Source organism: Pelophylax lessonae (assembly GCF_965119305.1).
Source record: "Pelophylax lessonae genome assembly, chromosome: 4".
In the NCBI taxonomy this organism is placed as follows: domain Eukaryota; kingdom Metazoa; phylum Chordata; class Amphibia; order Anura; family Ranidae; genus Pelophylax; species Pelophylax lessonae.
In genome coordinates, this window is record NC_138771.1 from 248,667,049 (window position 1) to 248,694,669 (window position 27,621).

A 27,621-nucleotide genomic window follows, 5' to 3' on the forward strand; every position below is an offset into this window, starting at 1 on the left:
CTACCGCTGTATTCAGTTACAGCGAGAGTCGGGCCAGGGGAGGAGCGGTGGTGATCACCGCTGCTCTTCCCCGATCGAGTGTGGAGATCCGCCCGCTTGTGTATACAAAGCGGGCGGATCTCCTAAGTGACAGGCAGGGTCAGATTGCAGGATTCAGCATAGCTGAACCTGCGATCTGTCCCTGTGTCACACAGTCCCCTCCCCCCACACACGTCAGTAAGCACCAGGCATACATTAACCCCTTGATCACCAATAAAAATTAACCCCTTCCCTCCAATGTAATTTTTACAGTAACAGTGCATATTTATAGCACTGATTACTGTAGTAATGTCACTGGTACCCCCAAAAGTGTAAAAAATGTCAGTCAAGGGTCCGATCTGTCCGCCGCAATGTCGCAGTCCTGCAAAAAAAATTGCAGATCACTGCCATTACTAGTTAAAAAACAAAACAATAAAAATGACATAAATTTCCCGTAGTTAGTAGCTGCGATAACTTTTGCGCAAACCAATCAAAATACGTTTATTGCGATTTTTTTTACCAAAAATATGTAGCAGAAAACAAATTGGCAAAAAGGGTTAAAAAATTTAGATTTTTACATTTTTTGGGGGGGGGAATTTCATATAAAAAAATGTGAAAAATATTGTTATTTTTTCAAAATTGTCGCTCTTTTTTTGTATATAGCGCAAAAAGTAAAAATCGTACAGGTGATCAAATACCACCAAAAGAAAGCTCTATTTGTGGGAAAAAAAAAGGACATACATTTAATTTGGGTACAGCATCGCACGACCGCGCAATTGTCAGTTAAATTAACACAGTGCCGAATCACAAAATATGGCCTGGTCAGGAAGGGGGTAAAATCTTCTGGTCTTAAAGCGATTAAAAATATGCTCATTGACAATTTTTTTGTCAAAGACATGTAGCTAAATACATTTTGGCCTAAATATATGACAAAATTGAATATATTGTATATTTTTTAACTGTCAAAGTAGAAAAATATTGTTATTTTTTCAACATTTTCGCATTTTTTTATTAATATCGCAAAAAATAAAAAGTGCAGAGGTGATCAAATACCACCAAAAGAAAGCTCTGTTTATGGGAAAAAAAAGGACGTAAATTTCGTTTGGATATGGTGTTGCATGACCGCACAATTGTCAGTTAAATTTGCACAGTGCCGAATCGCAAAAAGTGGCCTGGATGTAAGACAGCAAAATCCTCCGGTGGTAAAGTGGTTAAAAAACTACACTTTGCTTTTAAAACATCATGTCAGCATGAGCATGACCTGTTGTCTTCGGTTGTATTTATTTCTTGAGGCCTATTTATTTTCTTAGCTTTCTGATGTTCTATCTCCAGGGGAGCATTTCAATGCCAGGCCAGTAGCTCTTCAGAGCCACATGAGCTGCATGCATTTACATATCGAGTCCTTCTGTTTGAGGCCTAATATTCATATGTTAAATACAGTTTTATCCTTTTATTTTACTCTTAGGAAATACATTTGATGTTTCTATCTGCTTCCAAAGATAATCATTGGCAAAAGAAGGGACTAGTACATTGAAGATGGTTTGTCTGTTTATGTCCACTGTTTTACTTCTTCAACCAAATGTTGCATTTTATTACCCTGATTGGTGGTTTGAACAGGAATAAGCAGAATTATCTGCCCATTCCAGAATCTGCAGCAGAGCAGGTGGATTTGCAGGAGATGGGATTTCTCAAAAGGTGTGCAGCCCTTACCTGCAAAATAAAATACTGCCTTCTTCCTTTTTTTAAAAAAATATGAAATAAATTACTCAGTTTGCACCCTGCAATTATTAAGCTGATCCTGGTGTCTTCAAACGATTGCCGATATTTTAATTTGATTATACAATGGTCCAAATGTTTATACAATGATTTATACAATGATTTATATAATGATTTATACAATGATTATACAATGATTAGGCAATGGTCCAAAAAAGTCCAGATGGTATGATTAACATTGCTAGGAGCACTCATAAGGATATCTGCTACACCATAAAAATAAGTATAGTGGCAACTTGTCAGTTCAGTTGATTGAAAAGTCACCAATTGAGCAACAAATATTGTGCACTGTGATGGAGTGTGTGCTGTCCAAATACAAAACTGACATACAGTAATCCCCCGCTCCATCGCGGTTCAGTTTTTGCGGTCCCGGTAATTCGCATTTGTTTTTTATTATGTTATTTTACTATATAAATCATTAAAAATGAAATATTTTTGTGTTTTCCATAGCTCTTGCTATGTCCCTTAGTATCTTTTATGTGTTTAAATGAGTTTCTATTGTTTTAAAAGTGTGTTTAAAGACCTTAAAATGCTTTTACACGTACAGTGACAGTAAAATAAACATGCCTACAATGCATTTTAATAGGGTTTTTCTATTTCGTGGAATTTCACTTTTCGCGGCTGGGTCCGGAACGTAACCCCCGCAATGGATGGGGGTTTACTGTAGTGTGGGATTCAAAGACTATACCCCGGCATATGGGCAGTTGTGTGAAGTGGATCGAATGTGCAAGTTTGGAAAAGCTCAATCACTGCCAGTGATAGATGCTTCATAATTTGACCCATTGGGGACACATTTATGAGAACAGGAATCTATTTTTTTCAAATATACGTTACTCTAGTTTTCTCCTATTTAGCTTTTCACCTATATTCCATAGTATGCAGCTTCCAGTTTTACAGGTATAAAGGTAAAATAGATGACACTAGTGGATTGCAGTATGCTTTGTGCGTGTTTTCTGAATGTTTTATGAGTCATGTGCTTTTTGCTCCTGTTATCATTGGGAAGCTATCAGCAAATTAAAGCATTTTGTATGTAAACTCAGAAACAAAATACTTTAGATATTGAAGCTTATCACCCCTAAAGATGTGGTGGCTTTCTTTTCTTTACTTTCATCCTGCCCCTAACACACTTCCTATCAGACAGTGGCAATGCCTACTCACTGAACTGTATAAAGGGAGGAGCAGCCTTGTTACCCTAGGTTACCATAGATTGCCCTTTTGATTTGGACCCCCCCTCTGCATTACATAAAGGGGAAGTGTTCTGTAGTTAGGAGAAGATAGCTTTAAAGGCTTATTTGCATAAAATATACTTAGCCTGGAAAAAAGAAAGCTAATGCACCCACCCCATCTAAGGACTTGGAAGCTGCACTATTTATCTCTCTTTATACTGTAGATTTGTCTCTCTGTCTATCTATCTATCTATCTATCTATCTATCTATCTATCTATCTATCTATCTATCTATCTATCTATCTATCTATCTATCTATCTATCTATCTATCTATCTATCTATCTATCTATCTATCTATCTATCTATCTATCTATCTATCTATCTATCTACCTATCTATCCTGTATATATATATATATATATATATATACAGTATCACACAAAAGTGAGTGCGCCCCTCAAATTTTTGTAAATTCTTCATTACATCTTTTCATGTGACAACACTGAAGAAATTGCACTTTGCTACAATGTAAAGTGGTACAGCTTGTATAACAGTGTGAATTTGCAGTCCCCTCAAAATAACTCAACACACAGCCATTAATCTCTAACAGCTGGCAACAAAAGTCAGTACATCCCTAAGTGAAAATGTCCAAATTGGGTCCAATTAGCCATTTTACCTCCCTGGAGTCATGTGACTCATTAAAGTTACAAGGTCTCAGGTGTGAATGGGGAGCAGGTGTGTTCAATTTTGTGTTATCACTCTCACTCTCTCATACTGGTCACTGGAAGTTCAACATGGCACCTCATGGCAAAGAACTCTCTAAGGATCTGAAAAAAAGAATTGTTGCTCTTCATAATGATGGTCTAGGCTATAAGAAGATTGCCAAAACCCTGAAGCTGAGCTACAGCATGGTGGCCAAGACCATACAGCAGTTAAACAGGACAGGTTCCACTCAGAACAGATCTTGCCATGGTCGACCAAAGAAGTTGAGTGCACGTGCTCAGCATCATATCCCGAGGTTGTCTTTGGGAAATAGATATATGAGTGCACCAGGTTAAAGAGGTTGAAGGGGTGGGGGGTCAGCCTGTCAGTGCCCAGACCATAGGCCACACACTGCATCAAATGGGTCTGCATGGCTGTCATCCCAGAAGGAAGCCTCTTCTAAAGATGATGCACAAGAAAACCTGCAAACAGTTTGCTGAAGACAAGCAGGCTAAGGACATGGATTCCTGGAACCATGTCCTGTGGTCTGATGAGACCAAGATTAACTTATTTGGTTCAGATGGTAACAAGCGTGTGTGGCGGCATCCAGGTGAGGAGTATAAAGAAAAGTGTGTCTTGCCTACAGTCAAGCATGGTGGTGGGAGTGTGATTGTCTGGGGTGGCATGAGCGCTGCTGGCACTGGGGAGCTACAGTTCATTGAGGGAACCATGAATGCCAACATGTACTGTGACATACTGAAGCAGAGCATGATCCTCTCCCTCAGGAGAGTGGGCCGCAGGGCAGTATTTCATCATAACAATCCTAAACACACCTCCAAGATGACCACTGCCTTGCTAAGGAAGCTGAGGGTAAAAGTGATGGACTGGCCAAGCATGTCTCCAGACCTTAACCCTATTGAGCATCTGTGGGGCATCCTCAAATGGAAGGCGGAGGAGCGCAAGATCTCTAACATCCACCAGCTCCGTAATGTGGTCGTGGAGGACTGGAAGAGGGCTCCAGTCCCAACCTGTGACTCTCTGGTGAACTCCATGCCCAAGAGGGTTAAGGCAGTGCTGGAAAATTATGGTGGCCACACAAAATATTGACACTTTGGGCTTAATTTGTAAATTTTTACTTCGGGGTATACTCACTTATTTTGCATGTTGTTTAGACATTAATGGCTGTGTGTTGAGTTAATTTGAGGGGACAGCAAATTTACACTGTTATTCAAACTGTTAACTCACTACTTTACATTGTAGCAAAGTGTAATTTCTTCAGTGTCATCACATGAAAAGATATATTAAAATATTTAAAAAAATATAAGGGGTGTACTCACTTTTGTGAGATACTGTATATATAAATGTAATATAAATATATAAAAAAAACAAAGAAACAAAAAAAAAAACCATTAAAGTTAGTCCAATTTTTTTGTATAATGTGAAGGATGATGTTATGCCGAGTAAATAGATACCTAACATGTCACGCTTTAAAATTGCACATACTCATGGATAGACGCAAACTTCGGTACTTTAAAAACTCCCTTGGTCAACGCTTTAAAAAATTTTACAGGTTACCAGTTTAGAGTTACAGAGGAGGTCTTGGGCTACAATTGTTGCTCTCGCTCTAAAGTTTGCAACAATACCTCACATGTATGGATTGAACGCTGTTTACATATGTGGCCACAACGTATGCATGTGTTCACTTCTGCATGCGAACACCCGGGAACGGGGGCACTTTAACATTTTTTTTTTGTTTATTTTTTTTTTAATTTTTTATGCTTGCACTTTCCCTTTAATTTTGTAAACATCTCTTGTAATAGGAATAGTGTTTGACAGGTCCTCTTTATGGGGAGACCTGGGGTCACTAAGACCTCAGAACTCTCCTACAGGCTAGAAAGCCTGAAATAAAAAAAAAATACGATCTTGGCTATCCAGCCGAGATTACAGCAGTATTACCAACTGCCAGGTTGGGCATAACGTCATAATGCTGCCCCCGGGCCTCCAAGAGTCATAGAGATTGCCGGGGACCATCTGGTCCTCAGCAGACTCTATGGTGTTCTTCCGCCGCCGGCACCGGAGGGCGGGGGGGATTAACAGCCACTATGATTGTTCTTATGGTACAGGGAATCGCCGGCGGAAAAAAATTATATCTGAATGGCAGGCATCATTCAGATATCCCCATTTAAAGCCCTGGACATCATATGACTTCCAGAGGTAAAGAAGTGATTAAAGTATTGGGACGCCTGCCTTTACACGCACATGGACTTTAAGGGCATCCCAGTCTTAGTCAGTAGGGTTCAATATTGAGTTGGCCCACTCTTTGCAGCTATAACAGCTTAAACTCTTCTGGGAAGGCTGTCAACAAGGTTTAGGCATTGATGCGGACGAGAAGGCCTGGCTCACAGTCTCCACTCTAATTTATCCCAAAGGTGTTCTATCGGATTGATGTCAGGACTCTGTGGAGGCCAGTCAAGTCCCTCCACCCCAAACTTGCTCATCCATGTCTTTATGGATCTTGCATTGTGCACTGGTGCACAGTCATGTTGGAAAAGAAAGGGGCCATCCCCAAACTGTTCCCTCTAAGTTGGGAGCATAAAATTTTCCAAAATGTATTGGTATGCTGATGCCTTAGGTATTCCCTTCGCTAGAACTAAGGGGCCAAGTCCAACCCCTGAAAAACAACCCCACACCATAATCCACCCCTCCTAAAGCGTGTCTACAGCCTTCCCAGAAGAGTTGAAGCTGTTGTTGCTGCAAAGGGTGGGCCAACTCAATATTGAACCCTTTCGGACTAAGACTGGGATGCCATTAAAGTTCAGGCGTGTGTAAAGGCAGGTGTCCCAACACTGTTGGTAATATATATATATATATATATATATATATATATATATATATATATATATATATGTATAAAACAAAATAAAATACATATATTATTTGCGGCAGAATTTTTAAAATGTATTTTCAATACATACAAAACATGCAACTGCTGATCTTATTTGTACTCTCTATATTAGGTAAGCAAGAATGTGAAGCTCTAGAGTCCTTTCATTCACCACTCTGAAATGTGCTTTAGTCACCTGATAAAAAGGAATCACAATGTGAATATTTGCGTTAAAGGTCATTACACAATATCCTTGTTAAGGACTTAACTACACATGACATTTTAATTGTTTGTTGGCAGAACACTAACCCTTGTTGCAAATGCCTAATTTGTAGTACAGTTATTGAAGTTAAGGCAGTTGTCAGCAAGGGGTTAAGTCTCATGCTTACTAACAAATACAATCTCACGTGTATTACTCTTCATTTAAACAATGAGGGGTATGGCTCTGTTCAGCCAATCACAGGGATCCTAGTGCGGCTGGTGGAATGAATTGAACTCTCGTGAACATTGTTTTAAGACGTGGTAGGAAACATTAAACAGTTCAAGATAACCTTGCTCCTGCTGCTTCAACAGGTGCAGTATAGTTTTAATTTTATATGACAGATTTTATTATAATTTTTAGCATTCTCTGAGCTTTGTGTGTTCATAAGGTTTTGAATGTAACAGATTCTTTTGTGTAATATGTGCTGTTAAGATCTGTGTATATACACATACACACATACCATAAAAGTTTCAGCTCTAAATATTTTGTAGGTGAAATATGATAAAATGACAATTTGAAATATTTTATTTGCTGTATTTTATATAATGCACATAGGATATATTTATACCACATTTTTGTAATTATTTGCAGTGCTGTGGCAATATATTTTCAGCTGGGACCGTGTATATTGTACACATTTTTGCAGTCCTAAGCAATAATTGCTCAGGACTGCAGGAATTTCATTGCAATGAATCGCAAGGGGAAGGGTGCAACTCAGAAAAATGAAGTGCATGCTTAGTATTCAATTTTGAGAACAAGACAGCTTAATGAATGGAATTTATTAAAGCGTTTACCACACTTTTCTGGTAATAAGGCCCCTTTAAATCAACCAGCCCCTACATCAGGAAGGTCTTGTTACATTTTGTTAAGGTTTCTAGCATGTGCAACAGATTCAAGTAGTTCTTATTACCATCACATTAGGAACCTGTTGCTATGGCTGCAACTAATTCAAAAAGAATCACCAGTGTCAGATTAGGAATCCTATGGTAAGACCAGGGGCTCCTGATGTCCTAGCACCTGGTGACTCATCTCCAGCTTCATTAAGCTGCCAGCAGGGAGATTCCCTAGCAGAGGGATGGATGTAAACAAAGGGGCAGAGATGCTGGCTAATGCCAGGACCCAAATATGACAAATGTCGATGTTTTGACAATGAGAGGAATCTCCCAGAAGGTAGCTGAATGGGCGAGGGATAAATCATTAGTTGTTATGATGTCTTCTATATGCCAGTGATGTAGGGTGCTCTAACAGTGGAAGGAGCCTGATGGGGAACTTGGAGAGACTAATCTCGATTCCTCCCAATTCCGATTCTCCCGATTACGATTCCTCCCGATTACGATTCTCCCGATTCCTTTTTTTCATACTCACCTGATGCACTTGGCTGCCTGTGCTTGTATGTGTCCTAGCTCATTCCATAGCTCTGATCTGCTGAAGGAAGATGAAAGTGTTATTAGCTACTAAGGCTCCTTTTTCTCAGCGGGGGATCGAGCCGCCAATCCCCCGCTGAGCAGCAGGAGGACAGCTGTGTCTCCGCGCTGTGTGCAGAGACACAGCTGTCAGTTCCCCATGCATCTCTATGGGGGAAATCGGATGGGAACGGACCGTCGGTCCGTTCTCATCCGATGCCCTCCGATCCGATCCGCTGGACGAATGGAAAATAGGGTTTCCATCCATCCAGATTTGACGGATCGGATTGGGTCGGATGTCAGCGGACATGTCTCCGCTGACATCCGATGCCCCATAGGAATGCATGGGGGGACCGTTCAGATCCGCCAAAAAAACGGACAGGCGGAAAGGGGCCTTACGTCTTGCTAATCTAGGACAGCCTTCATGCCTTCATGGAGCCCTGCTTTAAAAAAACCCATAAATGTTGTGTTGTGATAACTAACAGTCTTAATGATGCTGTGCAAACACATGTGCAATCAAACCAATTGACCTTCAGAAGGTTTTACCTCCTTCATGACCAGGAATATTTTTTGTTATTTTGCACTGTGCTGCTTTAACTGGCAATTCCTCAGTCATGCAACACTGTATGCAAATAAAACCTTTATAATTTTTCACAAAAAATAGAGCTTTGTTTTGGTTGCATTTGATCACCACTGGAATTTTAATTTGTTGCTATATAAATGAAAATAAAATTATAATTTGGGAACAAAAAAAAAACAAGTTTTTCCTAGTTTTTGTTATACAATTTTGCAAACAAAAAATCTTTCTTCATAAATTACAGTCAAAATGTAGTCTGCTACTATTCTTTGGTAAAAAATAACCCAAATCAGTGTATATTTTTTAGTCTGTGTAAAAATGATAGAGTCTACAATCTACGGTATAAATATCTGAAAACTGATCAATCCTAAAATACTGGCGGCCTGTCTCATATTTTCAGGCTCTAAAATGCCATGACAGTACAAATACTCCTCCAAATGACCTCTTTTCATGAAATAGACAGTTCAAAGTATTTAATAAGACTCATGGCAAGATTTGTAAAGTAATTTTTTTGTCACAATTTTTTGGATTATAAAAAAAGTTTTTTAAGATTGTTTTTCTTTTTTTAAGATTATTTTTACATACTTTCATCAGAGTAGTCCAGGGTTACCATAGTGGCACTGGACTACTCTGGGGGGTGATCAGGGATTTTATTTTACATTACTATTGCCTATAACAGTGATGATCACTGTTATAAGCAATAGTTTTGTCTGTCATGATTAGCTTTTATTCATGACAACTTGCTTACTATTGTGATCTGTGATTGGCTACAGCTAATCACATAGCACAGGGTGCTGTGATTGGCCCAGGTACTATGTGATAGCTGTGAGCCAATCACACCATCACAATAGTAGGCAAAACAGTCATGAAAGGAAGCCATTTATGACTGTTCATTTACATTGTAATTATGTGATCACTTTGACCAATCATCGTGATCACATATTACCCCGGCCACTCATAGTGGGAGACTGAGAGCCGTGATCTGCTGGGTCCACTGAACACAGCGGTCATCGGAGTGGGGCATGCTAGTGCGCATGGGCTAGGTGATGTACAGGTACGCCGCTTAGCCTGTAGCTGCTGCCCATCCTCAGTTAGTGTACTGTGTATGGGTGGCAAGCAATTAATAAAATGAAAAACTAATACAATTCAATTTAAAAATATAAAAATGTATTTTTTATCACTATATTTGTACATTCAATTGTATTCGTTTGGCACTTTTGTAATTTGCACAGGTTTTTGCAAGCATCATTAAAATGTTGTACGTTTTATCACAGTTTTTAATATATTTTTATTAGTTATTAATGGTTTAATATATTAGGCATAGCACTGCTTTTAAGATTTGGAAATTGAAACACAGAAGTGTTGGTACAGCACCTGAGGAGATTAGTGGGTGTTGGTCTACAAAAAGTTTATTGATGACCTCAAGCTAGTAACATAGTCTTATATGTAATAATTTACTAGCTATTTCTGTTCTATTGCCCACACCAGGGATAATATGTCTTCTAGGTGAAAGATGTATATTTTTATGAATTTTTGGCAATGCGTAAAAGGTTTGGTGTTCACGGAAAATGCACTTAGATTATTTCCTTTGGTACTGTTCTTATTTTGAATATACTGTATTTATACACACCATTTCATACTCATGGTTATCCATAACCTCAATGTTCCATCTCTTAGTAGAAAGTTTTTTTTACTATGTTATGGTTATGTGCCATTGAAATAAATCTTCTTTTTTTTTTTTTTGTCAAAATATAAACATTATACAAACCTAATTTCAGAAGAGAAGTCGTCTGTCTAAAAAAAGCAAAATTCCTCGCCCTATTCTTCTTTAGGCACAAGCTTACCATGGTGGCAGAAATCTGTTGTGAGCAGGTAGCAGCTATTTGTGGCTGTGGTGATCACTGCTGGACACTAGAGATGTCGCGAACATAACATTTTATGTTCGCAAACGGCGAACGCGAACTTCCGCAAATGTTCCCGAACGGGCGAACCGCCATAGACTTCAATAGGCAGGCAAATTTTAAAACCCACAGGGACTCTTTCTGGCCACAATAGTGATGGAAAAGTGGTTTCAAGGGGACTAACACCTGGACTGTGGCATGCCGGAGGGGGATCCATGGCAAAACTCCCATGGAAAATTACGTAGTTGACGCAGAGTCGGGTTTTAATCCATAAAGGGCATAAATCACCTAACATTCCTAAATTGTTTGGAATAACGTGCTTTAAAACCTCCAGTGTGTGAATACGATCAGGTATGATGTTGTATCGATCAGGTAGTGTAAGGGTTACGCCCGCTTCACAGTGACAGACCAAACTCTAACAGACCAAACTCCCCATTTAACGCACCGCAAACAACCGCAAACAGTCCATTTGCAGTGGGCACAGTACAGTCTGTGGGCCTGACACTCACTAGCAGGCAACTGCAATTATATTAGGGAGGAAAAATTTAATGGCTTTTTTATCTGCAAGGTGCTGTGCCACCCTATATGAGTGGTGGGCAGTGGGCACAGTACAGTCTGTGGGCCTGACACTCACTGGCAGGCAACTGCAATTATATTACAGAGGAAAAATTAAATATATAAATATCACTACTTGTACTAAATTAATAGACAATGTTGTAATCCACTGCGCTTTAGGAAATACAGGTAACACAAACCTGACAGAATAACACAAATAACACAAATTGCTGCTACTTAAATAAGTAAATATAATAAAAAATAAAATTAATCCAGAAAAAAGAGGAACTGGCTTTTTCATTTGAATTTCAGTAGTGCAGGGATGGTGATAACCTCTTACCAAATAAATAGGGCCCCCAGTAAATCCATACCAGTCCTTTCCAGTCTGGTATGCATTTTAGGTGGAATTCCCACGTAAGAAAATGCATGAGGTATGAGGTATATAGCCTGGCTGACCAGAAAAAGGGGAGGGGTTAGCGTGCATCCCCCCCCATCTGAATAATACCAAGCCACATGCCCTCAACCATGTTGATGAGAAGAAATGCCTCTATGGGTCTATGAGTAGAGAGGGCTGATTGGAATCTGGAAGCCCACCTTAACAATACAGAGGCACCTAGGTACAGTCCCTCCAGATGAATGAGCATATGGTATATAGTTCCCCTACTTATTCACACAAAAATAAATGTAAAGTGTAAATAAAAACACAGAGACTGTTTTTACTAATCTTTTATTTTTTTTTAAAAAGCCACTCAGTGTACATCAATGATGCCCAAATGCAACCGAAAGAAAAGACATGATGAAAACACTGGCAGAATGACATCTCCCTTAATTGTCATCGGCAATATAAGAAAAGGGGAGGGGATAGTGGAGACATCATTGACCAAATGAGCCCAATATGGCCATATCCAATCACTTTCCAAAGTTTGCTACCTCAACCTCCGCAACACCTCCAAAATACGCCCCTTCCTAACCAATGACACCACAAAGCTCCTAATTCACTCCTTGCCTAGACTACTGCAACTCCCTCTACATTGGCTTACCTTTAAATAGGCTATTCCCCATTCAGTCCATCATGAAGGCTGCTGCCAGACTCATCTACCCTACAAACCCCTCAGTGTCTGCTACCTCTCTTCTTCAATCCTTCCATTGGCTGCCACTGACTCAACTAAATTAAATTCAAAATACTAACAATAACTTACAAATACATCCACAACTCGACCCTCAGCTACATCGCTAACCTAATTTCAATATACCAACCAAATCATTCTCTTTGTTTCTCCCAAGACCTACTGCTTACTAGTTCACTTGTCAGCACCTCTGATGTTTGCCTCCAGGACTTCTCCTGAGCCTCTCCAATTCTTTGAAATTCCCTACCCTAATCTGTCAGACTATCTCCTATTCTATGCACTTTTAAGTGATCCCTGAAAACATTTCTATTTAGAGAAGCATATCCTGTCTCCACCTAACAACTGTACTTTTTTCTCCATCAGCTCATCCCTCACAGTTATTACCTTTTGTATCACTTGACCCATCATTTAGATTGTAGGCTTTAACGAGCAGGGCTCTCTGATTCCTTCTGTTTTGAATTGTATTGTAACTGTACTGTTTGCCCTCATGTTTTAAAGCACTGTGCAAACTGTTGGCGGTAAATAAACTCTGTATTATAATAATAATTAATAATAATACTTAGGTAATGGTATTTAGGCACATGGCATTCCTGGTCGTTGGTGAGGATGTGGCAAACACCCGCTGCTTCCTTAGCAACCATTGACAGCTGGAAGCTATTACGCTCATCAATGTAGAATGCCCTGAATTATGCAGTGTTCAGACAATCATCCGAACAGCCAGTATTTGATCTAAACTTAGTCAGTGTCTCTGATAACCACCACCCCAGTCATATGGTGATGCTGTACTGATCTGGTGACAATATGTAAAAAAAAAAATAAAATTAAAACTCACCATGCCTCTTACTAAATATCTTGGACTGTCTACTTTCCAAAAAAGGAGAAATGGGCGAAATTTGTACTGCTCTGGGATAGGGCATCAAGAAATGAGATATATGTACATCAGGACTGATCAGTTTTCAAATATAGAGTATATACCATAGTTTTTAGACTCTATACCTTTCAGACAGACTAAATAATATACACCATTTAGGTTATTTTTTTACCAAAGAAATGTAACAGAATACATTCTGGCCCAGTGGCGTAGTGTGGGGGCTGCTGGGGGGGCCAGCCGCACCGGGCGCAAATCCGGGGGGGCGCATCCTGCGGCCCCGCCAGTTTCACTTAAACGCGGCTGGTTTAGGGTTTTTTAACGAAACACCGGGCCGACCTTGGTGCTCCTGAGACGCCATAGATTTAAAAATGGTGCAGCCTGGGGCCAACATGTCGTATGTATACAAGCTTTCCCGGCGGCGCATGCACAATGACGTGTTGCCGCCGACCGGCGCCATTTTTAAATCTATGTCATCTCAGGAACAGGTAAGGTGAGACTCCTCCACAGCCGCACTACCTGCCATTATGCGGGGCTGCGGGCATACTACAAGAGATGCAGTGCTGCGGGGATGGTATACCTGTACCATTCCCGCAGCACTGCATTTCCTGTAGTATCCCCCCAGCCCTGCATTCCCCTTTACCATGCCCGCAGCCCTGCATTCCCCTGTATAATGCCCACAGCCCTGCAATGTTGTAGTCAGGTAGGTCTGTGTTGTGGTCAGATAGGTCTCTGTAGGTGTCAGTATAGTGATCAGGTAGGTTAGTGCAGAAAACAGGTAGGTCTGTTTAGTGATCAGTGTAATTGTCAGGTAGGTTTGTGTAGTGGTCAGGTAGGTTTGTGTAGTGGTCAGGTAAGTCTGTGTAGTGGTCAGGTAGGTCAGTGTAAGTGTCAGTATAGAAATTAGGTAGGTCAGTGTAGTGATCAGGTTGGTTAGTGCAGGAATAAGGTAGGTCAGTGTAGAAATAAGATAGGTCAGTGTAGGTGTCTGTGTAGTGGTCAGGTAGGTTTGTGTAGTGGTCAGGTAGGTCTGTGTAGGTGTCAACCAAGTAATCAGGTAGGTCAGTGTGGGAATAAGGTAGGTCTGTGTAGTGGTCAGGTAGGTCTGTGTAGGTGTCAGTGTAGTGGTCTGTGTAGTGGTCTAGTAGATTTGTGTAGGGGGCGCAAATTACTTACCTTGCCCCGGGCGCTGACAACCCATGCTACGCCACTGTTCTGGCCTAAATTTTTGGGAAAGATTATTTATTTGCAAAATTGTATAATAGAAATGAAGAAAACACGTATTTTCTTTTCAATATTTTCAGGATTTTTTCATTTATATAGAAAAAATAAAAAGCCCAGTGGTGATTAAATACCAAAATGAAGCTCTATCTGTCTAAAAAACAATTATAAAAATGATATTTGCGTACAGTGTTGCATGACTGAGTAATCACAATTCAAAGTGTTACAATGCTAAAATTGGAAAATTGACCTGGGCAGAAAGGGGATGAAAGTGTCTGGTATTGAAGTAGTTAATTTGTTAATTATGATACAAGCACAATTTTAGCCCCAAAGACTTCATGTAGCTCTTCTGTAGATAATTTGTAGGAGGACAAACTATTTCTAATGTATCTTATCCTGTATTGTTCTGGTGATGTACTGTTCACTGCTTCCTCCTCTCCTCTGTGGGTAGATAAAGTGTTATTGAGCTAGTGAAAAGAAACAAAACCATAATATATCAGTAGAAGGAAGCAATAAAAAATCTGAAGGTGGTGAAGTAGGCTTAAAAAACCGGGCAATATCATAGTTGCTAAATAGATGAATATAACATAATAAATGCTTAAAGTAGAATTATAGGCAAAACTTTCATTTTGGACAGAGTAAGGTAGGGTTAAAACCCCTGTCAGGTTATTTCTTGACATCTGTGTCCCGTTGGGGATAATTCCCTTCACCTCCTGTCCCATAGCCAAAACAGGAAGTAAGACGATATCCCTACAAATCAAGGGAATCCCTTGGGGACCCCCAGTTCAGCAGAACTAGTGTCCCGATTGGAAGATTTCCTCGCTATTACGTTTTTTGGGACAACCCAAAATTTTAGATTTTCTTTTACTTTTTTTACTTCCAATAATAATGGTAAACAGGACACATAGAGAGGATGCATCTCCTTAAAAAGATCACAGAAAGCAATAAAAACTGACAGGGGTTCTAATCCCTTTCCACTCTATCCAAAACTAAAAAAAAAAGTTTTGCCTTTAGTTGTACTTTAAAGAAAAGCTGTAACGGTTTTAGGGTTCTATTTTTTTCTATCTATATATACATTAGCATGCATTCTTGATACTCGTTTTTAACAGAGAACTCTCTATTTATAAAAGGGAGCACAATAGTAGCTTTTTAGCTTTTTCCTTGGTGACTCTCCCCGTATGGTCAAATCTGGCAGGAAGGGTGACTTGGAAATGAATGTGTAATACAGGCATTAGCAATTTGGCATATTGCAAGATATACAGTATATATATATATATATATATATATATATATATATATATATACCATAATTTCACGACTATAAGGCGCACCGGATTATAAGGCGCAGTATCAGTGAACGGTATATTTTCAAACTATTTTCATATATAAGGCGCACCGGATTGTAAGGCGCACTTTTTTTTTTTTGGAACGTTGAGCCGCGTGAGGTTTACTGGCAGGTGCTCATCGCGAACCCTCGGATGACAGTTCTGGCGGATACTTTATGCCAGGCATACAGTGGCATAACTGGCCCGGCATTGCCTCCCGATCTTCGTGAAGGAGTGCTCTCCTTCCATCATCCAGTTTTCCAACATGATTCGCAGTTTCGCCTTGAAGGAACGATTGACACTTATGTCCAGTGATTGCACCCCTTTGGTCAAACCATCCAGTTAACGGTAAATTTTCAAACTATTTTCATATATAAGGCGCACCTGATTATAAGGCGCACTGTCAGTTTTTGATAAAATTTTAGGATTTTCAGTGCGCCTTATAGTCCGAAAAATACGGTATATAATTTTATTTATAAGCAAAGCAGTATTGCTTCTCTGGACCTGTAGAATATTTGTGTTTCCCTGACCTGACCATGCTTTTCTGTAATGTTATCATACCTCACAAATTGAAAAAAAAAATTCTTCCATAGTTTTCCTGGCTCTAAATCATCAATAATTGCATTTTAATCAGTTTTTGGAAAATTAGGATAATGTAGATGGAGCTTGGCATGAATGGATATCTGCATTCAATCCAAAGTTTTTAGTCCTTAGTCTTCTATGATTGTAATTCCATAATGCTTTGTGTTTGTATCAGACAGCAAAATCTTCTTCTTTTTCTGTTAGACGTTAGAACTTCTTTCAGAATTATATTTACATTTTTGTCCCTCTGTCTGCCTGTCAATCATCTGACTCAAGAAAATACATGCAAAAAGGAATAATACCCATTTATTTGTTTGGTGTCAAAGCAATGACTTAAAGAAGAACTTAAAGTTGTAAAGTCAGGAAGTTTTTTTTTTTTATCTTAAAGCGGAGTTCCACCCTAAAATTAAACTTACCTCCATCTTCATGCCCGGGGTCACCTGAAAAACAAATAGATAATCGCAATTTTTTTTTTTTACTTACCTGGTTTAGAAGAAAATATACTTACCTTACTTCCTCTTCCTCCCCTCGGCGGCCACGGCGATTCGTCACTTCCTGGCTTGCAATGATTCCTGGGAGCTGAACGTCATCGCTCCCAGGAATCAATGCGCCTGCACCAGCCCCGAAGGTCAGTTCCAGTGCAGGCGCCGTCATACCTTGCTAAACAGCTTCTGGGCATGCCCAGAAGCTGTGCAGGGATGACGCTGCGGCACCGGAAGTGACGGCGGGGCCGGTGCAGTGCATCATGGGACCGAAGAAGACGGAAGAGGACACAGAAGAGGATCGCGCTGGCTTCAAACTGCCCACATCTGAGATGGCAGCGCTGGACAAGACATTTTCAAGGTAAGTATTTCTTCTAAAAGGTAAGTGCAACCCAGGACAGATCAGAGGCTAGCCATTGTGGAATGCACTAGCCCTGACTGTCCCGGGGGTATTTTTATTAAAAAAAGCTTTCCCAGGGTGGAACTCCGCTTTAATACATTCTATGCCTCCCCAGCACCTCCTAATACTTACTTGAGTCCTATCTCTGTCCAGTGATGTCCATGAGTCCCTCAGGCGTCCGGGACTCTCCCTCCTGATTGACTGAGACACATCCGTGGTGCCATTGGCTCCCGTGGCTGTCAATCAAAGTCAGTTAGCTAATCAGGAGAGAAAGGGGGCAGGGCCGAACTACAGCTCCATGTCTGAATTGACACACAGAGCTGCAGATTGGCTCAGGTGCCCCAATAGTAAGCTGCTTGCTGTGGGGGCACTCAACAGGAGGGAGGGGCCAAGAGCAGCAAAAAAGAACCCGAGAAGAGGAGGATCTGGGCTGCTCTGTGCAAAACCACTACACAGGGCAGGTAAGTATAACTGGTTTGTTTTTTTTGTTTTTTTTTAATTGAGCCTTTACAGTCACTTTAAGGCTAACTATCGTAGATTGTCATGTGATAAATCAGTACATGACTTTGCAGGTTAAAAGATCATATGCACACAGAGAACATGACAGCATTTTTAAAATTCTAGGGATCTGAAAAACATTATTTAAAACAATTATGGTCAGAGCGATAATACCATGTTTGTATTCATTACAGGAACCAGTACAACTTGACTTACCCTGTGTTCATACAAACTACAACAGTTCAGTGATTTAATTGGGCACTTAATAAACTGGCTGGACTTCTTTTTATATTTTTATGATGTTTAAAATGTTTGTTTATTCAAGAACATTTCAGTTTTGATGTGCTTAGATAATCTTTGTAAAATAATACACTATTGTAAAATAAAAAAAAAAGCATGCACTTTGAAACCTTAGATTTACATCTGCAATGCTGTTATTAACCACTTAAGCCCCGGAAGATTTTACCCCCTTCCTGACCAGGGCCTATTTTGCGATTCGGCACTGCGTGACTTTAACGGACAATTGCGCGGTCGTGCGACGCTGTACCTAAACGAATTTGACGTCCTTTTTTTCCCACAAACAGAGCTTTCTTTTGGTGGTATTTGATCACCTGTGCGATTTTTTGATCATGCGCTATAAACAAACAAAGAGAGTACATTTTCCAAAAATAACAATATTTTTCACATTTTTTTATATGAAATTCCCCCCCCAAAAAAATGTAAAAATCAAAATTTTTTAACATTTTCGGACAATTTGTTTTATGCTACATATGTTTGTTAAAAAAAATCGCAAAAAGCGTATTTTGATTGGTTTGCGCAAAAATTATCGCGTTTACTAACAAAGGGAAAGATTTTTGTTGGTTTTTTTTTTAACGTGTAATGGCGGCGATCTGCGATTTTTTTTGCGGTACCGCGACATTGCGGCGGACAGATCGGACCCTTGACTGACATTTTTGACACTTTTGGGGTTACCAGTGACATTACTACAGTAATCAGTGCTATAAATATGCACTGTTACTGTAAAATTACACTGGCAGTGAAGGGGTTAACTTTTTTTTGAGAGGGAGGGGTTATGTGTGTCCCTAGGGGCGTGATTCTAACTGTGATTGGCTGTAGCTTGAGGTGTAGGAACAGTGATCAACGGTCCTACATAGTAGAACCGAATGATCACTATTCCTACACAGGGGAGAATGACAGGCGGCTTGTTTACATCAGCCGCCTGCCTTTCTCCCTCTCCACCCGACGATTGCGAGTGACCGGTGGACATTGGGTGAGGGGCTGACTGCCGACGTAAATAGTCGTGCGGCAGTCGGCAAGTGGTTAAACTTGTTGTGAACTTACTATGTTATATACACTTCCTAATATAATTTTAACTAGGCAGGTACCATAACAGAAACAATCTTTCTTTTTTTCTTTTTTTTTTCCATCTCTTCCTTCTGATAGTGAGGAGTGTGGTTACAGGACACTGTACAGACACCCCATGTGCCTTTATTCCATAGTCTGTTCGGCCTGAGGCAAGATGCAGGCTGTGCTTGAGCAACAGGCAGGCTGTGATTAGTAGGGGGGGTGTGTGCCAGAGACAGGCTGTAATTGGTTGGAGGGCATAATGGCTGAATAAATGACACAATACAGGCATGCTAGGTGTCTGCACCTAGCATGCCTGTATTGAGAGCGGCAACCAGCGTCATACGTCACTTCCGGTGAGGTGGTTCTGGCCGGTGGAACGCGGAAGCGCCGCGCGGACCGAACGCCAGAAACACATCGTAGAGCTGACGGTGAACTTCTTACACAGTGAGTCGCTACATTTTTCCCCCAATGTAAAATTGTACTACGCAATGGAAGCTTGTCTCGGTTTTGTATACTGACTCCCTAGATGTGAGCATAACTCCTCCGGTGCATACCCGAAAGGGAAAATACTGCAGGCATCATACAAAAGGGACAAGTTACCAACCGGGCTGAGCGTGGAGAAAAGGGAGAGTATTTGGTAAGTGCTTTTACCTCCGGTATTAAGCACTCTTTATCTCCAGCACTTGCTTAAATAGCGCAACTCACCCACCAGTCCACTGCACTTCCACCGGCTTACCCATCACGAATGTTAACCCCCCCTTATTGCAAGGGATTAGCACAATAAAATTTGTTTATGCACTCAATTTGCACTATGGCACTTTTTTACTGACCACTGGTTGATGGTCGTCTTTACAATATATATCGGTCAACTTACACATAGACGGTACAATCCACCTATTAATTAGTACCGTAGATTACCATATATTTTTGCACTGTTTGCACCTTTCGTTTATATTATAAGGCACACAGCACTTTGATACGGTTTCAACACTATTGTTGTCACATAAGCACAGTGCACTTTTATCTTTTGTGGGACCACACACACCATTGATTTGATGTATAAGGTGGTAGCGCCCCACACCAACACCCCCTGACCCATACTTGAGCTAGAACTGGTGCTTTCCCTCTAACGTTCGTGGTGATACCTCACATGTATGGATTGAATGCCATTTACATATGTGGCCACAACGTACGCATGCGTTCAATTTTTATTTTTTTATTTTTACACTTTACTTTACTTTTTTTTTATCACTTTTTTTCCTATTACAAGGAATGTAAACATTCCTTGTTAAAAGAATAGTGCTTGACAGGTCCTCTTTATGGAGAGATCTGGGGTCATTAAGACCTCATATCTCTCCTACAGGCTAGAAAAACTGAAATAATAAAAAAAAAAAAACTATCTCGACTGTCCAGCCGAGATCATGGCAGTATTAATAACTGCCAGGCCGGGCCTGACGTGATAACATCGCGCCTGGTCCTCCGATAGTCATAGAGACTGCCGGGGACCATCTGGTCCTCGGCAGTCACTTTGGTGTACTTCTGCCGCCGGTGGATTCCTTCTCCGCCTTGTCGATCGCACGGGCGAGCCAGTAGAAGCACTGGAAGGCAGCGGGAGGGGGGAGTGTCCCCTCCTGCCGCCAGTAAGAACAATAAAGCAGCTAAACAGCCGCTATGACTGTTCTTATAGTGCAGGGAATCGCCAGCTAAAAAAAAAATGATATCTTACTGATGCCTGCAGCTGTCACAAAATACAATATTGTTTGTGACAGTGTTCCTCTAAGCCCCTTCACAAATTGCCTTAACACCAACACTGTTAAAGTTAATATAGAGGTAATTAAAAAAAAACAAAAAAATAAAAATATGTCTTTACTTACCTGAGCGGCCACGAGCCTCCTCTTTTTGAGTCCCCCGCCGGTACTTCTTGCCCCTCCTCTCTGTCCAGTGCCTCAATGGGAAGCCCTTTCTCATGGGGCACTCGTGCATGCTCGCACCCGAGCCCTGCTGCTGCATCTATTGACACAGGCAGTGGGATTCAGCCCCGCTCCCCACTCCCTCGTCACTGGCTTTGATTGACAGCAGCCAATGGTTCCCAGTGCCCCAGCAAAGCCAGCAAGACCTGGAAGTGAGGGGAAAGAAGAGCTGCAGACGTGCATTGTGCTGGATCAAATGAGGGCTCAGGTAAGCCATCTAAATCCAGCGATGTTGCACGAGAGACTCGTCTGTCCAGCACCCTCTCTCCTGATTGGGGGGACACAGCAGTGGTGCCATTGGCTCCCACAGTTGTCAATCAAAGTGAGTTGGCAAATAAGGAGAGAGAGAGGGGGTGGGGCCGAACCGCGACTCAGCTGTGGCTCAGCTCGAGTGCCTCCATAACAAGCTGCTTGCTGTGGGGGCACTCAACAGGATAGAGGAGCCAGGGGACCTGAGAAGAGGAGGATCTGGGCTGCTCTGTGCAAAACAACTGCACAGGGTAGTTAAGTATAACATGTTTGTTATTTCTAAAGAAAAAAAAAAATAGACTTTAGTATCCCTTTAAGGTAAAAAATGTTTAGGCTTTACAACCACTTTAAGTTTCAAACACCTAACTCCCATACTGTAGTGCCCCATTGAAAAATGTTCCTTTTTGCTTGTGGACTGGGACCTAGTTTTCAAATTCATTGTTGACCTTGACAGTTTTCCTAAAAAGCTTCTCCCACCTGGCAAAAAGTATACCCTAAAGTGACCACCTAACCACAGCTGACACCAGCATCTCGCAATATGGCAGCAAGGTAATACTTTATATGAATAACAGTGGCATGTTACTTACTGGTCATTTACAGAAAATGTGGTATTTATATTTCTTTGCTACATATCCTTGTAAATGCATAGCAGGTGATATATTCATACATAGCTATTGAAAGACATTAAAGGAGACATTCAACAAAAAAAAAACAACAACAAATGTTTATTGATTTGGCTTCAGGAACATGGGCGTTAAAGTTACCGCACTTTGCTCTTCAGACTTCTTCTTTGCATTGCCTTAACTGAAGACGTCAGAAGTTAGAAGCTCCATATCCTCTAGACCACATGTGTCAAACACAAGGCTGAGGGCCAAATCAGTCCCTCCAGGCCATTTCATGTGGCCCTCAAACCTCTCCTGCAGCTGTGGCAACCCCCTTTGTTTCCTGCCCCACCTTGTCTCACCAGCCAGCAGCAGAAAAGAGAACAGAATTCCTCCGCCAGATTCTAGGCTTCTCTGTGCACCTGCGGAGAGGCTCTTCTCTGCCCTCCCCCCCTTCCCCATCTCAGCAGTCAGCAGCGAAGAGAAGGACAAGACTCTTCCTACAGATCCTGAGGCTCTCTGTGCAGCACCCCCTTGTCCTTGCTTCCCCTGGTCTAATTTATTAGCAGATTCTGGCCGCTGACTCCAGACCCTGCACTTTCTGCTTCCTGACAGCAGCACAAGGTAAGAGGGTGTACTGTCATGTAGGGTAGGGTAGGAGTATTAGATGCCTAAAGTAGTAAATGAAAACAATGGTACCAACTTCCAGAAAATGTCAATATGAAAATTCGGTGGGGGGATAAGTGAGACCTCAAACTCTCCAATAGTAGAGGTATTTACTGGGAAAAGGGAAATGGAAAAACAGGGTTGTCTGGATTTTTGGGTACCGATATCTTTGCAATTAATATAACTAGAGTAGCATTTATTTAAAAATAATTTTATTAAATATAAAGCAATAACAAATATTGAATTTACATCAATTGATATAAATAACACACAGTTGACACCCTAAGTGTCTGCTAAAATTGACTTGGAGTGTGAAGAGTAGTCGGAATATCTCCACAGTTTTCGCTACATGTTTCGCGGGCTAAGCCGCCTCTTCAGGAGAATGTAATATACGAGTTGCTACTAGAGTCTACAAGTGAAATGAAAAATAAATCAAAAACAAAAAACATATATGACCAAAACATGGACGGTTTTTATATTGTGTATGGGGAGAGGTATCTACCTTACCTGTGGTCACTATAGGGCATAAACACACCAGAAGGAGAAGCAGAATCACCAATACTCTCACCGGCGGGTATGGGAGACCTTAATCACAATGTGTTATAATATATATGTCAGAAATAACAAGTGGGTATGTCAAAGTATGTATATATATATATATATATATATATATATATATATATATATATATGGAGAAACCTCCAAAAGAAAAAAATGATAGGAACAAGGGGGAAAAAAAGGAGGGGAAAAGAGGGGGGAATGACAAATAAGAGGGGAAAGAGGGGGAAAGCGGAAGGGGAAGGGAGGGGACAGGGAGGGGTAGGAGGGAATGGAATGGTTTTTCCATTTCCCTTTTCCCAGTGAATACCTCTACTATTGGGGAGTTTGAGGTCTCACTTATCCCCACACCCCATTTTCATAGGGTAGGGTAGGAGGGTAGAAGACTTTTGTCTTCTATAGGTAGGGGGGCTCTTGACATCTGATTTAAGGGAGGGGTGTGGTGCTTCGGACATCTAGTCTGACAGATACAATCGGTTCTTTGAGGGCAACAATAATGCTGATGCGGCCTGCGATGAAATTGAATTTGACACCCCTGCTCTAGACAGTAACATTTGAAATATTTGAAACCTTCTAGCACTAAGGCAATGTAAAACTACTAAAGTAAACTATGGTAGGACATTCAAATATGTACATAATTTATGAGCGGTAAATAGCTTTAAAATAACCCCTTGTTGACCTCTGTAGTTACAGCCGCCGTAAAGCAATTCTCTCTAAAAATGTATAACAGAAGCAGTGAAGTCTTTCAAGTCAGGGCTCAGAACACTGTTGTATCCTCTTTTCTGTGCACTTACCTGCTCTGTGCTTTTCCTGTCATTAGAGAAGAGACGGCTGGCAGACTGTCAACTCACTGCTGAGAAGGGTGAACTGAGCTTCTAAGAGAAAGTGAGAGTAAAATCGGGAAGCTTCCGTGTTACTAAACCCACAACAGTAAAATCAGTCTGTATATGCAGTAAAGCATGCATGTTATACTCACTGGGAAACCTAAGGGGTTAATCCTCTGCACTGCGTACAAAGGCCATTTGATCCTGTCTTCCCTGATCCTCCCCTTCTTCCACAGTCCTCAATCCATCTCCTGATACTACAGAGCCTTGGGGAGCAGTCTGCACATGCTCAGTTTTGTGTGTATTACTAGAGAGTTTTTTTTTTTTTTTTATAGGTGCATTTGATCAGCACAGGGCCAATCAGCACTGTCCAGGCAGAGGGTCAGGGTCATCCAGCTTTATAGAACAGTCAGAGGAGAATGAAAATTCCTTGCACTTAACACAACGTAGTAATCAAGAGGAGGCTGGCTTGAATTTATGCTCTTGATTACTACGTTGTTGTAAGTGCAATATTTTATATTTTGATCATAAACCACCTTACAATTTTACACTATGGCAAATCTCTTGTTAGGTTTTATGGGAAGTGTCACTCTTTGAAAGGCTGCCAAGCTGGATTTATGGCTGGAGGTATACAAGGAGATTCCTTCCATTTACATACTCCTTCGGAGATAGAGGCCTCGGTTGGGATTTAACCCTATGTGCTGCGGATCTATTGAGGTCTATACTTCTAGTAAGCAGGTGATCCTGTCTTGGTGGTGGATATCAGAATTGGTGGAAGATTTTCTCTCACGGGGGATAGCCATGTTGATTACATGGTTGGAGACATACGTGTTTAATGTTTGATGGACTCACACAGGTGTTCACATTAATATGCAAATTGTTCACTTTTTGGTTTTTTTAAATGTCATTAATCAAGTTGTTTTATAAATGTCATGAATTACAGTTTTATTTCACTACATTTTTAACCTTTGCAATTATAGTTTGCACAAAGCGCAACTTATTTTACATTTATTGTTTATTGGTGTATATCTCACTATTGAGTTGCTGTTTTGAACTGTACACTATAGCGCAGTTTTGTTTTCCTGTATTGCTTGAGGCATTAACATCTGACCAAAAAAGCTTGTAATCTGCCAAAAAAAGAAGCTCATGTATTTTTTTTGAGTTTCAGGCGTTTTGCTTTAGGTGACAAAATGCTCATATTTGAACAGAGGCCATTGAAATGAATGAGATTTTGCTTGTTAGGCCTTTTGGAACTTCTGAGATGAGTGTTTTACGAGCTGAAAAATGCTAAGGTGTGAATAGGGCCTTAGGGATCCATATTAACACAAAGTTATCTAGAATTTAGATACCTAAAGGAAGTGTTACACATCAGTTCTTGACACCTTAGCACATAATTCTATTGGACTGTGTGGTCGGAAGATGGCTTCACTGTTGAAAAGAGTTACATTGTATGTAGTGACTACTAAAGGATTGTACACACTATAAGAAAATTGGGCAAACATTTTCATCCGAGGAACTTTTGTATGGTTTCGTATAGTGTGTACACAACTTTCTACAGCTGATTCTTCTGAAGGGACAAGCTCCAAACTTTTTCTCGTACGGGAACATAGCGAACGATTTTTGTTCAAAGTGTACCGTTTTCATACGATTTTCCTATGAGAAAATTGGAAATGAAAGACTGTGCATGATCAGAAACAATAAACAACAACAAAAAAAAAAGCTTTTGTTGAGGATTTTCGTAGGAATATTCCGTCATCGGTTCCGATTTACTGTGAAACAACGAGGAAAATCGGACGATCATTCTCCCAATTTTCTTATAGTGTGTATCCTACTTTAGTGTCATCAGAGGAAAGACGCTACCTTGTTTTTCTCTTTAGGGCAAAAACCTTATACAGGGCAGAGGAGGGGTGGGAAAACAATACAGTCCCCCCTTTCCTTTCACAGAGGGCATTACAATCTTTGAAAAGAATACAAGGCATTTTGTGAATAAACAAGGGTAGAGGAGGAAGCAGGTGAACACCATGATCCTTTATGAGAGCTGGGGCTGTCAGTTGCATCACAGGAAGAAGATTGCTGCGTGTAGCATGAATGAAACTAAGATATATACAGTAAAGTAATCAGCAGTAATCTGAGCACAGGGTAAGCTTTATTAGAGTTCTTTTATTTACATTTTGGTATACCCCCCCCCCCCCAAAAAAAAATTTTTTCCTGGAGTTCCTCTTTAAAAAACATACAGAATTCAATAAAACATATTTAGGTAATCCATTATGGAATTTGAATGAGTGCAGATAAATCAGCGCTGCCTTAAAGTAGCTTATAAAGTGTTTTTAAACAATCTGTTGATAGAGTGCGTCAATATTTGCATATTAACAATCTAAAAAATGCTTAAAAAAATCAATATACATAAATTATATAAATTATAAAGTGCTTATCTGTCCTGTGTCTAGCAATCATATGATTTCCACATATTATATAATCAATCTGAATAAATAATTGTGCTAAATATATCCATAAATATATAAATTAGTAAATCAGGGAATAAAATAAAAGTGACAAGTGCCAACGTGACTTTTCAAACATCTTTCTTCATCTGTTCAATAGTCCTTGTGCATTACAGGTCATATGAATCATAAATTGACCAGTGCCCAATGTGCAAATTTGTTCCACTCGTGATCTCACTGTGATTAGTGTTAAACACCATGCTCCCCTCTCTCCTCCCTACTTACCAAAGGTAGGCAGGGTTCGGGCCTTTATTATATCCACAGAGGTAGTCTTGCACCTCCTTCCAGGGGTGAGGGACACTGCAGCTTTTTAACCTTATACTCCAAGGTAATCTCCTCCACATCTCCTCATTATCTCCATCATATAAAAGAACATGCTTCCATAGTGTAGTATATTTAAATTAAGCTTTTTATTAAATAAATAGCAAATAAAACACTCACAAAATTCTCCAAGTGTTAAAAAGCAATGTTTCCTGGTAGGGTGTACGCCGTAGCCAGCATGTGCTCCAACCGCAGGAAACGGAAATGACGTCAGACATATGACAGGAAGCTTTACCGGTTTCGCCCCTCCTACAGAGCGTCATTATTGAATTTGCATCACGTGTCTCTTCCTAGCCTTTCAGAGAGTGCAATATAAGAAAACAAGGCATTTAGTGAATCGACAAGGGTAGAGGAGCAAGCAGGTGAATGCCAGCATCCATTATGAGAACTGGAGCACTCAGTTGCAACACTAGAAGAAGACTGTTTTGTGTAGAATGAAACTATGATGTATACAGTAATCAGCAGTATTCTGAGCACAGGTTATGCTTTATTAGAGTTAATTTATTAACATTGTGGCATCCCCCCCCCCCCCAAAAAAAAAAATCTGGAGTTCCCCTTAAATTCAATAAATGTAGCACTGCCCCCGTAAGAGCTGCTGAGTATGGATCTATCTTGGGTCTCCCTCTGATTATACTGTTGCCAGATACCGAGTATTTTCACACGCTATCAGGTGCACACACACACACACACTTTCTCTCATTGTATCCAATGACCAGTCTAGGGATTTGTTTTTGGTGTTTTATTTGGAGAACTTGGATAGGAGAAGGGACAAATTCAACTGTGCACAGGTGAGGACAACTCTCACTTGGCCTCACTTAGTGAATCTGAATAGCAGAT

At 40.5% G+C, this 27,621-nt stretch overlaps 1 protein-coding gene across 2 annotated transcripts in view; it reads left to right on the forward strand.

Moving 5' to 3' along the window:
- LOC309554028 (monocarboxylate transporter 2-like) overlaps positions 1-27,621 on the forward strand; it is a 145,125-nt gene that overhangs the window by 17,862 nt on the left and 99,642 nt on the right. Inside the window, exon 1 of one of the 2 annotated variants that reach the window (XM_082255549.1) lies at positions 6,975-7,118. The exons of the other annotated variant lie outside the window; for it this stretch is intronic. The gene's annotated coding sequence lies outside the window, so the exon portion shown is untranslated. Of the gene's footprint in view, positions 1-6,974; positions 7,119-27,621 lie in introns of those variants that run through there. 2 annotated transcript variants of the gene reach the window in all.